Source organism: Sander lucioperca, chromosome 7, assembly GCF_008315115.2.
Source record: "Sander lucioperca isolate FBNREF2018 chromosome 7, SLUC_FBN_1.2, whole genome shotgun sequence".
Classification (NCBI taxonomy): domain Eukaryota; kingdom Metazoa; phylum Chordata; class Actinopteri; order Perciformes; family Percidae; genus Sander; species Sander lucioperca.
This window is the reverse complement of record NC_050179.1, coordinates 41,781,489-41,793,854: the sequence shown is the minus strand read 5'-3', so window position 1 is coordinate 41,793,854 and position 12,366 is coordinate 41,781,489.

Here is a 12,366-nt window from a genome sequence, read left to right as displayed (position 1 = left end):
AGGGAGTTGCAGTAGTCTAGACGTGAGATGACTAGAGCTTGAACCAGAACCTGAGCCACCTTTTGCGTTAGAAGGGGACATATCCTTCTGATGTTATGCAGCATGTATCTACACGATCGGGTAGTTGCAGCAATGTTGCTGGTCGTCAAGTGTCACACCCAGGTTTCTAACAGTCTGGGTGGGGGCTACCACAGAGTTGTCAATTGTTATAGTCAGGTCTTGGGTAGGAGAGCCCTTCCCTGGAAGGAAAAGGAGCTTGTTCCTTCTAAAAACACACAGGTTTGAACTATTGGAATAACTATTTTGCACATTATGTCTGTAAGATATAACGTACAACGAGATATACATAACTACTTCTTTAGGCATATTTATTCCAACAATAACACTACCTTGCCGTCCTCTCCACCCAAATGAACACACTTTATTGGCTTAGAATTACGGCAACACTCGCTAAACACACTGCAAACTCACGGTCCTCTTCCCGATTTACAGCCCCCTTCTCTTGGCTTAAAATAACTCACCGTTGTCGGCTACGGCTGCTGAACAGGCTACATGTTGTAAACAGCTGTGGTCTGCTTGCCTGGTCCTCTGGTAACGTTAGCAGGGTTAGAAGGCGGGGTTAGCTAGGACCAGTCGGGATCACTTTACTGGCTGCGTCTCAATTTGTTTTTGCGAGTAACCAACTTGGGTACTCTAGCTAAATAATTCAATGTGAGTACACAAATGTTGAAATGACATAAAATGCCCGTCCCTTGTAACCGTGATAAATTAGCCTGAAGCTAATGTTTACCTGTTCAGGAGGAAATTAGCCAACTTGCGTCCTTTTTGGCGCTAAGCTGTCTCCATCTTGTAAATACATCTCCAATATTTACCCAGGGTTTGTAATGTTTCTGGTCTGGTTTCTGTTTTTTTAGGTCTGGTAGAATTTATCTCCGTTGATCCTGTTCGTTTGTTTGCTGCTTTCATGGCTGTACTAACGTTACAGCTGTAGTGCGCTGGGTTTACGTTTTTACAAATATATCTTGCAACCCGGCCTGGCTGTCAAACTGGACAGTTGATAACAGAAATTGCATTGTTGTCAGAAAAGATAGTATTTCAACTTAGCATGTTATGCATATATATATATATATATGCATGTTATGCATATATATATATATATATATATAATATACATATATATATATATTACATATTGGACCTTTAAATTAAGGTGAAAAGATTTCTGAGACAAAATCCGGGGATATTTTCAGCTCAGAAGTGTAAATACCTCCAAAGCAGGTAATGTTTTTATCTTTGTAAAACTTAAAACGGGGACACTGCCCCTCACTAGACCTATAGCTGCACTGGGGCACAAGCCTCCCTAGGGGGGGTCCATGGGCATGCTCCCCTGTAAGAAAATGTTGTCTATTTTAACGTTTTGCATCAATCTGGTGCACTTTGAAAAGAAATTCAGAGGTTAGACTTGATTATTCTTATCTATGGATGGAAATATTTGTGCTGTAACCTGAACTATTTTGCACTTCAGAATTTTAACCATGCACATGGTGGAATAGTTTTTTTTTCATATTTTTGCATTAATGTCACTAGGAAGCTTACCAGTAGAAATATATATTCATATTTGTAAGTGGGATGTATATAAGTAAGTGGGATTGTCTGGAATATGGCAATATAATAACCATTATGATGGGATACACTGACTAAGCAATTTACAAAAATGTCTGTGCTGACATAAATAGTTTACATGAGCTCTGAGCAGCGCTTACTCTGGCTGTCTTGAGCCTGCGTGTGTAGGGTGCACGACTATACGTTTGGTCAATGTTTTCTTTCTTTCATTCCAATTTCGGGTCTGTCAGTCACAGTGAAAACCCATTGACATATATATAAGTGAAAACCGGGGACATTTCCAGGGACAGCTCCAGCCGGGGACAGGTCACCGAAACCGGGGACTGTCCCCGGAAACCGGGGACAACAAGGCCCAATGCCCAAGGCACTTTTGCATGTATGTAACCTCAAGGTGTTGCAGTCTTTCTTGCAGGTGCATCTGATGAACTGTAGGAGTTCCTGGAGAACTGGTGGTCAGTCAGTTTGGACAGGGACAAGCAGAGGTTAAAGTGGGTCGCAACGATTAATAAGTTGATCAATCTTATTGGCAGTTTCATACATCAGTGTTTCCCGTTCATTTAAAATAACGGCAAATATCCATTCCAGCGTTTCTCGTATTCACTCTCAGCAGCCCACTGCCATGAACGAGGCAACTGTCTGTGGTTAGTTCACGTTCGTAATAATAACAGGATAGTTGCTTACTGCTATCTGGTAAAGTTAGTTGAACACGTGAAGATCACGTTGTCGGTAGCCTAGCGGTTACAAACAGGCTGTGTGAAGGACACGGTAACATGCTGCAGATCCGGTGATTTTAGCTGCTAGACTGAGAATGTTCAGTTAAAACAGACCTTGATGCTGTTCTGTCCTTATTGTTCTCCATGAAGTTAGCTGAAAGTGAATGGAGCCCCGTTGTGTTTAACGTCAGCCTTCATTTAAAAAAATAGTCTTTGCAATCAGTCATAGGGTAATATAGACTATTACCTATAACTATTTACCATTGACACAGAAGGTCAATAATAAATGGTTAACAGGGTCATAAACATGGCCACAGCTCTCTAGCAAATTAAAGCCAGTTTTAACCAATTTTATGCCACCTCCATCTGTGTTACTCAACTACAAGTAAATGTGTGTCATAAAAAATAATCTCAATGCATTAACCATCACAAGAACTCAACAATGAAATAGTCAAGGGTTTCATTAAGTGTAAGTATTACAGTACAGCAAAAAAAAAAATCAACAGCATTTGTAGGGTCAGCAGGAGGCCCATACATCACGCAATGACCTGCGGTATCACTTTGTCCAAGTGTTAGATGCCCCTCGCAGGCCTCTCTGGTGAGCTTGGTGGTCCAAATTGTCTCAATTGCAAGTTCCAATTCTGGTTCAGATCAGGGGGCCTACAACATTAATTGGAAAAGTCAAACATTTGTTATTTCAATTTTAAATGTAAACATTCTAAATGTGTCCCAGTTTGCGGTGTTATATTTATTATATATGCTATATTTTGACCAACTTAACTTTCTGCATTAATTTGCTGTAATAAATTAAACAAGTATGTAGATGTTGTAGGTTAGGATATACATGAGCATACATACATACATACATATATATACATATATATCAGTCCCTCCAGGAATTCGCTATGTCGCGATCGCATGTGCGCGATTCCGGTGCTGATGGTCTGTGAGTCGGAGACGTGTTTCCCCAGCTTCACATGCTGTTTCCTGTCAGACAGGTTCAACCAATCACCTTAATTTTTATTTTTTAACTATAAAAGTAAGTATAAAAAAATAAAAAAATCGCAACTTTTTTGTGCAATTTTCACTGTCTCGCAACTTCATTGCAACAAAAATACCAAAGACATCGCAACTTTTATCGCAATTTTTTACAAAAGCTGCCGCAAAATCAGACATTTTGGGATGCAACTATCTCAAAAAAAGGCTGCGAAAACCTGGAGGGACTGACATATAGTAATCGTTGAAACTTTTATTCCTCCGCCATCATTTTATTACATTCAGAAAGTAACTACTTTAAATAGGATCCTTATCAACAGCTTACATGATAAAGTATGCAACAATGGCTATTTCTTATTTTATTCTTTTAGTACTGTCATTTGTAATGGTACACTGACCTCTGTTTTACTGATTTGTGCTGGACCTGACATTTTGGATGTTGACATGACACTGATTCAACTACTCTACCATGCAGTAACAGTAATTAGTGTAATTAAATAGTCTTATTTTGACCTGCAACTTATCTAATAGAGAGAGGAATTAGGTATGGTATTACTTTATCACACATTTACACGAGCAGATGGATAGCATTTAAGTCATAGCCTACAGAATAACTAAGCAGGAGCACAGTCTGGCCTAAGTATGTTCCCCCCATGCAGCTTTGATGTATCTAAAAGCTAACATTAGAATAACGTTTGTAAGTAAGATTTTGCAAGGGAAAGTTTTGCATAACCTGGGGGCTAAGATCCCCTGTCTTTCAAGTGACGTCCCTGAACACAGCCACGAAGTACTAACACTGTTGGCCTTCAAAGATCATGTAACAAGAGTAGTTACTTAAAACTTCCCTTGTCAAAGCAAACTCTGTCTAGACAAGTTAAAAAAAAAAACACAAAAGGTCAATGGTAAATAGTTAACTGTCATAAACATGGCCACATCTCTTATGGGGGAGCACATGTTATGCCACCTGCATCTGTGTCACTCAAATTCAGTAAATACGTGTGTCATAAAATAATCTCAATGCATTAACTATCACTAGAACTAACCAATGAAATATTCAAGAGTTTTATTAGGTATACTAAGTATTACAGTACAGCAAAAACATGCAACATGCATAAACAGCTTTTGTACTAGCTAGATTTAGCAGGAGAACCATACATCACACAATGACGCGTGAATGTATGGAGACCCATACATTATGCAATGTATCCCTTTTTGTTGTCATGTCGCAGGCCTGTCTGGTGAGTTTGATGGTCTAAAATGTATCAATTGCAGCCATCAATCCCGGTTCAGATCAGGCGACCTACAATACTAAAGCTTCCTGTGACTTTGACATTGCTGGTCATCATCAGTGTAAGTTTTCTGACTCATCTTCATCGTCATCACATGCAGCCTGAGATGAATTTGCTCACCCTGATCCTTTGCAGATGATACATGCAACAGACCACTCAATGTCATGTCTCTTGCATGTGCACTTTAGTCTTTCTTGCAGGTGCATTGATGACCTGTAGGAGTTCCTGTGGAACTGGTGGTAAGTAAGTGAGTTTGGACAGGGACAAGCAAAGTAGGCTGGAACGATACGGAACGGCGTTCCACCACTTTCGATTATTCCGTTAATTAATATGATTGGCAAATTCTATTCGCAATAACACTGGCTCACTCTATTTTATCTCTTACATATTTGATCAGATTCTGTTGTAAAGAAATAAAGGATTCACCCAAGACTGTTAGACTGACTTCTGACGTCAGCTGTAAACCATTTTTACACGCCAGCAGTGTTACATGGCTTACTACATAAATGTGTTAGCTCTGCAAATTGTGTGTCAATTATATGTAACCCAGATAAACACACAAAATCATTAATTGTACCTCCTGCTAACCCTAGGTAGTACAAAAGCTGTTGGCATTTTTTTTTTTTGCTGTACTGTAATACTTATTATACTTCATAAAACCCTTGAATATTTAATTGTTGAGTTCAGGTGATGGAAAATTATTCTTCTATGACACTAATTTACTAAAGTTGAGTGACACAGATGCAGGTGGCATAACATTGGCTGAAACTGGCTTTAGTTTGCTTCCCTATAAGAGCTGTGGCCACTCTTTTAGTTACCATTGACCTTTTGTGTTTTTTTAAACCTGTCTGGACAGAGTTTGCTTTGACAAAGGGAGTTTGAAGTAACTCATCTTGTCACATGATCTTTGAAGGCCAACAGTGTTGGTACTTCATGGCTGAGTGATTTCACCTGTTGTCTCAGACGAGGACAGCGCACAGGTGTAAAAAGGACTGTTATCAGTTTCTCTTCACTGACCACGGACAAGCAAAGAAAATAAGCTACACCCTCCTACAACCGTGATGGCTGCACCTGAATGGACGAATGCTTCACGTGGGGCTGCCTGCTTCCAGATTTCAATGCAGACCATAATGGCGGCTCGTTTGAAAAAACAATCTCTTATTTTACGAAAATAGTTAATCGACATTAGTTTCTGAAAATAGGAGAGAAATAGGCTATGCAGTTGCAGAATCTGTCTTTATTTTAGATCGACAACGGTCAGTTTAAAAGATTTTCGTGAGTTTTTAAGAGGCCGCGTCGTGTCGCCTGCTCCTCATGTGCATGCCAGGTTTTTAATTTCCTACACCTTGTTCACTAACTTACACACAGGATCAGTTACGCATCACAGTTAAGTTTGCCCAACCTACACTGTGTTTCGTCCTGGGGATGTGGATCCGTGCGTCATGCCTGCTGTGCGTCATGGATTGCATTTGTCCGTGCCGATCTTGTCGTTGCACAGTGAGTAAGATATTTCATCTGTGGGAAAATATAGGGTGACTGAAAGTATTTTCTAAGTGGATTTTTTATTCATTTGACACCTTCATGTTTAACAAGTTATTATTATTATAAGTTATTAAGTAGCCTACAAATTAAACAGTTGATAGCATTCCCTGTTTGGGTTTTGGCCTTTTGATGTAAAACAAAATCCACATAAATGACCAAACATTTATGGTGCATCAGCAGATATAATTATGTTTTGTTTCATAGACAACTTCATAGACGTAGGACAGTAACTGAAGTAGAGACTTTATTTTGAAATATTTGGTGAGTTTTGGTACTTTTCAGATTGAATTCGCTAAGTTACAAAGCCAGACAAAACTTTGCGGACAGCCCGCACATTTTCACGGCTGCTCAAGAGCAGTGGTTCTCAACCTGGGGGTCGCGAGATAATTTCTGGGGAGCGCCAGATCAACTTACAATTGAAAAGAAGCTGTCCACAGCAGAATGCTTTCGGTACTTTCAATGAGTAAAATAGTTCACAAGTGTGATAAAATAGTTAGAACTACACATTCCTAATTATTTTACAGTCTCCAAACCCTCCTTCAGTTTCACAGGGGCTTAAAGATGTAATCTTTGTCTTGAAATTTAAAAAAAAAGTACATGATGAGAGGAAACACTAAAGTTTTTTCATATATGGCAGCCTTTTCTATCATATTTTCTTACCGGACTAAGTTCTGTTTTATTTTGTATGTATGCATATGGTGCCAACTAAGCCAGGGTGGGGTGGGTGGGTTGTGTGCTTTTTTTCGTTTATATTTACATGTGGTTTATATATTTTTTTTCTTCTTCTTCTTTTTTCCCCTTTGCTTTTCATGTATAATTCGTTGTGCTCTGTAATTTTTTTTTTTTTTTGTGTGTCTTGTTCCTGTTTAAAATCTAAACTTTAGGGTACCCGGCTAGCTTAGTTGGTAGAGCGGGTGCCCACATATAGAGGTTTCCTCCTCGACGCAGTGGGCCCGGGTTCGACTCCGACCTGTGGCCGTTTGCTGCATGTCATTCACCCTCTCTCACCCCTTTCATGTCTTCAGCTGTCCTGTTGAATAATGCCCAAGAGATAATCTTAAAAAAAAATCGAAACTGTGCAAAATGTAGACTTATTTCGTAGGGCTGTCAATCGATTAAAAAATGTTATCTAATTAATCAAAATTAATCGCATACATAATTAACGGTGCCTGAACCGATACTTTTTAAGAAAGTAAAAAAAGAAAAGAAAAAAAAAGGGTACTAAACAACAGTTGGTGACATTAAAGAACGGCTTGTTTATTGCTAAGGCCATATGGTCAAAATTAAATGATTTAATAATAATGTATAACAATAACTTATTTCACTAGTAAATTGCTGTTGAATGACAAAAACAACCACCAGATGGGAAATGGACATTTACAATAACTTCAAATGCACCACTAGGCTGTAGTTTACCAGTTTCATTGAACGCACCGTCTGTGTTTTTCCGACAGCAGTTGCAGATTGTTACATACCGTTGTTGAATCCTCTACAGTAAAACACAGTCAAACTTTACACCGTTTAGCGTTAGCTGTCAGCATTTTAACCGTGTTTAATCCAGCAATAGCTAACGGTAGGCTAACGTTAGCTGCTGTCGAGTATAGTGTTAACTAGCGTCACGTGCAGCGGTGTTTGTGTTGCCTGTATCGTCTTCAGAGCATCAGAGAGAAGCGCAGACATATCAGTGGCACCAGATTTCGGTAGCCAGGGTTGGCAGGAAGAAGAAAAGGTAAATGGCTAGAACGGCTCTGGGTCAAACTTCAATATGGAATGGATTAATCTGCGTTATTTTTTTTAACGCATTATTTTTTCTCAGATTAATTAATCGAAATGAACGCGTTATTTTGACAGCCCTATTATTTAGTAAAGCGTGCATGCAAGTTTAAGTGAGCGTACGCTTTAGTAAAACGCGCCTGCGCTTTAGTAAAACGTGCATGCAAATTAAAACGAGCGTGCATGCATGTTAAAGCGAGCGTGCATGCAAGTTAAAGCAAGCGTGCATGCAAGTTAAAGCAAGCGTGCATGCAAGTTAAAGCAAGCATGCGCTTTAGTAAAGCGTGCGTGTGAGTTGTAAAGCGTGCGTGCGTAAAGCGTGCACACGCTTTAAAAAGAATAATCGTCCATGTCAACTCCAGGGCTCCGTAAAGACCTATCCCAAAAACAAGATAAATTACAGAAAACTTAATCTTAGTGAAGATACCGAATGCTATTCACACAACTAAAAAAGGCAGACAATAGATAGATTCAAGACATTTATTGGACTTATAATTCAATACATCTGATGAAATGTGTACACTGTAACACATTTCTTTAGTTTTTGCAGTATAGCTTATTGATGAATACACAAACAAATACTGTGTATTAAGTATAATATAGTAATGTCAGTCCTACAGTACACCAAAAGAAAAGATAAAAGAAATCCAACAGCTTTTAACCTGGCTAGGGTTAGCAGTTTATTCACGTGTATTTTCTACATAACGCAATGACCTGCGGTATCAATTTGTCCAAGTGGTCGGATGTCATTGTGGCAGGCCTCTCTGGTGAGTTTGGAGGTCCAAAATGTCTCGATTGCAGCTCAGATTCAGAGTTCAGATTCCAGTTCAGATCAGGCGACCTACAGTATTAAATGGAAAAGTCTAACAGTTGTTATTTCAGTTTTATAAGTTAACGTTCTAAATGTGTTTGTTTCCTGGGCCCTGTTTCAGAAAGCAGGTTTTACAAACTGTCAATCAAAACGAAGTCACTGAAATGCTGGTAAAACACATCCATACTATACAAAGCCTATTATAAAAAAAAAACAAATTTTTAAACGAATGTTTAACCAATATTAAAGGAATTATGTTCCATCAGTGCGACCAATCACATCACATCATGTGTGCAGAGTGCAGTGTTATAAAAACTGTAAACAAGTTTCTATACTCTGTCTCTTCGATCTCATATCAGCTAACGCTAATTCAATCAGGAGAGACTTCGTTGCAAATATGCTAAAGGTTTGTACATATGCATAATATGAAATGTACAGAGTTTTTGGAGATTGGACTCCATCGTTACAAAATAATTTTAAAGGGGTAGAGAAACCAAAACATATCCCCCCGATGGAGTCTAGACACTGGTGGTGGTGGTGGTGAAGGAGCTCGAAGACCGGACAGAAGAAGCCGACAGGAGCGGTCTGCCGGAGGAGGACCCAGGGTGCCGTGGGTGACAATGACTGGAGGTGGAATGGGAGGAGGAGGGTTGCACGCTTTTGCCTGAAATGACAACTGACAGCAGTAGAGAGAGAAACATTTAAAGCAGGGATACCATGCTGTGATTGGCTCGTGAAATTCATGGCCAATTCTGGTTGGTTTAACTGAAAAGTGAACGCCTCGAAACAGCTGATCAGTTTTAGGAAGAGAGAGAATTGGATGAAGTTTAGAAGTCTTCGTGAAAGAATTTACGCTGAGCTTCATTAAGCGTTTGACGGACAAACGCACCATTAACATACAGGTTAATTTAACGGGCAGAAATAACACCAACATTAACCTATTATAAAACGGAGAAAAACAGACGAAATGTAGGCCTATTATGTCTGTACTTTTTTAAAATCATCAAAAAGCACAGAAATCTGGCAGATTTAGCTAACGCGTTACCTGCAGTGTAGTCTCGCTCTGCCAGACCCTCCTCCAAAGAAGGACAGTCTGGCTACGCCACATAGCATTCAGGGTTGGGAGGAAAACGTGCTCTGGTTTAATGGCATTTCTTTAAACCAATCAGAATCGTCATGGGTGGTGCTAAACTCCGCACAGAGCCTCTGCAAAAAAGTTGTGCGAGACAGATAGTCTAGCTAGCTGTCTCAATTTACCATGCAGAGATCTGAGGAGCAGTTAACAATAGTCCTCATAAATCCACCGAATTTTAAATCCCAACACAAAGGAAACGGAAAATACATGCAGCCGGCGGAATTTCCTTCAGCACAGGAGCAATCCCAGAAGTGGAACGCGAAGGATAAAGACTACCTGCAGTGTTGCCAATTTAGCGATTTTATTTTTTTTTTTGCTAGATTTAGTGACTTTTCAGACCCCCTTAGCGACTTTTTTTTTCACAAAAGCGACTAGCGACAAATCAGCGACTTTCTGTATTGTCCGGCGAGCATGCAAGATCTTTCTCTCTTGTGGCCGCCAAAACAGCCACCTCTCTGTTCTTTTCTGTAAGTGAGGAGCAGGCTGCCCCCCCCCCCTGTGCTCTCTCCGCATGTACAGCAATATTGCACAGGCAGTTAGAAGAGAAGGGGGGGACAGGTCGCAGGGGCTGGGCTGGGCCATCGGCCTGCCTGCGGCGGAGACAAGAGACAGCGGGACGGGAGAAAGGTCTGGCCTGGGAATCCAGTGTTTTGTGTGAACCAAGCTAGCCTTCTTTGAGAATTCTTTATCTATCTTTCTCCCTCCCCTCAAATATACCTAAGTTATAATTTAATATAAATTCCTGTGTTTCTGTGAGTTTTCTATCTACCTTGCTCTTGATCTTTGCTTTGCTGCACCTGACACAACCACTAAGCTTTATGGAAATGATTGCGTAATGACGCCACTAATATGCTAATAACGTATGATGTCATCAAGCTACTTTTAGCGACTTTTGGAGCTAGTGCTACTTTCATTGGCAAAGAGTTGGCAACGCTGGTTAGCTGAAATAAGGTCCGACTCTGAGAAACACTGTAGTATAACGTGTACTGTTCATCCGGTTCCACAGCTGAATGAAAAAGATGAATATCAGAACACAGAGCTCTGAAGCAGACCCGTGCTTCGCTTTGCGTCCACTCTCTCTGTAAAAATAAAGAAGAGCAGCGTAGCTGCAGGAGACGTGTCACAACTCACGCTTGTGCTCCATGTATTTTTGCTGTAGTTTCAGTTTTCCACCTCTGATAGAGCAGTGTATAGCCGCTTCCCTTAACTTTGTCTCATTCAGAGACCAGAGACCCAAATGGGGCTCTGTGTGTCTGTCAGAAGTTCTGAGATACTACCATATCAGCAGAGCAATGACGTAAAGCACAGCAGACTATAGGGCAGGTGGATTTTCTGAAATATTATGAGTTTATTCTTGTAATATTATAACTTTATTTTACTTAAAGTATCACGACTCTTCCACTTTCAGAGAACCCAGATGGGATGAGTTTTTTGTGCAGAAGTTTTTGAACATGAGCAGAAATCTTGATGAAACATATCTGCTATTAAAATCCAGGGGTTTAATGTATCAATGAGGCATTGGGCATTTTAGGCCTTTATTTTTATAGGACAGCTGAAGACATGAAACGGGAGAGAGAGGGGGGGGTGACATGCAGCAAAGGGCTGCAGGTCAGAGTCGAACCCGTGCCACTGTGTTGAGGAGTAAACGTCTGTATATGGGCACGCGCGCTCTACCAGGTGAGCTACGCAGGCACCCCCACATGCACATTTAAAGAGGTTAATTCTCCAACAAAAGATGCAAAAGAGGAGGGAAGAGTACATTATCCCTTCATGTGTGCTGACTCAGTCAGCAAAGATAATGGGGAAAAAGTTGATCTACAGTTAAATGCAATATAGAATGCCCTAGAGCGTTACTGCATTATATACAAATATAGTTTTATTTTTTGAATTGTCATCTCTTTCCCTTTACATAAATAAAGATATTTCCAGCATAAATTCATGCAGAAAAGGGTAGAAATGGGTGCAGAAAATTCGCCAGAATGCAGGAAATTAAGTGTTTAATGCTCAAAATGTCTGGGGGACGATCCCCAGACCCCCCACATCACATGTGTCACAAATGGCAACAAAACCTTTGCTTTTGGGTTGCCTTACCAGCTGTGATTAAGCCAAATGTTTTTGCCATCTAACTAACATCTACAAACTGGGCAGCTGAAATTAACATACAGCACACGGGTGTTAACAAACTGGGCAATCCAAACGCCATTTTTGTGATCTGATCTGTGTGTAGTTTATTTTAATAGGTCCAGGCTAAGCCTGGAACCTCATCAAGTCCTAGAAACGCCCTGATGTAAACACTGATGATGTTGCGAGGTTGCGTGAGATCGACCAAACCACACGGTCCGTGTCATTAACATTATAGATTTCTCTGTGAAAAAATAAATAAAGTATTACACATTATATCTTTAAGCTGCCATTTTTTCCCAGAAGATCTTAGTTTGTTTCAGCCAAAGTGGTAGATCAGGGGTCCGTTTCAGAAAGCAGGTT